Source organism: Rattus rattus, chromosome 7, assembly GCF_011064425.1.
Source record: "Rattus rattus isolate New Zealand chromosome 7, Rrattus_CSIRO_v1, whole genome shotgun sequence".
Taxonomy (NCBI): domain Eukaryota; kingdom Metazoa; phylum Chordata; class Mammalia; order Rodentia; family Muridae; genus Rattus; species Rattus rattus.
This window is the reverse complement of record NC_046160.1, coordinates 22,079,097-22,080,404: the sequence shown is the minus strand read 5'-3', so window position 1 is coordinate 22,080,404 and position 1,308 is coordinate 22,079,097.

Here is a 1,308-nt window from a genome sequence, read left to right as displayed (position 1 = left end):
GGCCAGGAGGCTCTAGTGACTGGAAGCAAAGCAGGGGTGGTGTGGGAAGGGTCCATGAGGCCCTCCACAGCAGCATGCAGCTTCCCAGCCCTCACCATCTGGCTGCGGTCAGCTTGACCTCAGCAAGGCCTCCACACACGTCACTGTAACACTCTCCTATCCGGAGGGCCACGCAAAGTGTGTGACGCTTCCTATCGGCAAGAGATCCAAGAATGGTGGTTGACCTGGGCTCCCTCCTCTGCTTCGCTAAACTGAGGTTCCTCCTACAGGGTACACACAGCCCTGCTGGGCCTCTCACGGAAGGAGTTCTAGACCCTGTTGCACCAGTGAGGGGGGTACCTTGCTTCCCTGCATCCCCTAACCCCGGCACCAAGGATGCTCTCCAGAGGCTAGGGAGGACCTGGAACAGATCTGGGAGACGCTCATCTTCACTCTTGGCTCACTGCCCTTGGGAATTCCCAGGACAGAGGAGTCCTGGGTCCACGTCTCACTCTGCTGTTAACTGGCTGCATGACTCAAGTCAGTCCCTTCCTTTATGTAATTCTACAAGTGGGGCTAGACCAGACCATACCTCTGCTCACAAGAATCTCCCAGGGGGCTTTTCAGGGGTTCCTGCATTTGTCTACACTGTAAGACTCTCAGCAGACTTATAGGAACCAGAGGGTGGGCACCTAGAGTTTAGTGGACTCCCAGGGAGTCTGTTGGGTGCTTCATGCTGGAGTCTCTTTTGGCTGTGTCCTCTCTTCAGGGCAGATGTGTGCTGAGCTCCAAGACCTCCAGCTAAAGCCATGGTTCTCAACCTTCATAATACTGTGACCCTATAATCCTCATGTGGTGGCCCCCAACCATACAATTTTTTCACTGCTACTTAACTATAATTTTGTTACTGTTGTGAATTGTAATGTAACTATCTGTATTTCCCCATAGTCTTCCGTGACCCCTGTGAAAGAAAGGGTTGTTCGACTCTCAAAAGAGTCACAACCCACAGTGGTTGAGAACCCCTGCCCTGAGGCTCCCTGCCATGGTAGCTTAGGATTATTCTGGCTACCCTGTAAGCAAGGAGGGGCATGAGTGTGGCTTCACTGCCAACTGAGTCAAGAGCTGATGGAGCTAGGATTCCTTGGTACCTGCCAGGCAGGCATCGCGCGCTCTGGAATAGGGTGACAAATACGTAGACTGGACCCCTGCACTTCAGATAGCAGAGCCTGCAGCCTGCAGCCTGCAGTGGCAGAACGATCTCCAGCTATCCCCAGCTTGCCTTGTCAACCTCTAGGGTTGGCATGCCCAGGCTAGCAGATGATTAATCTG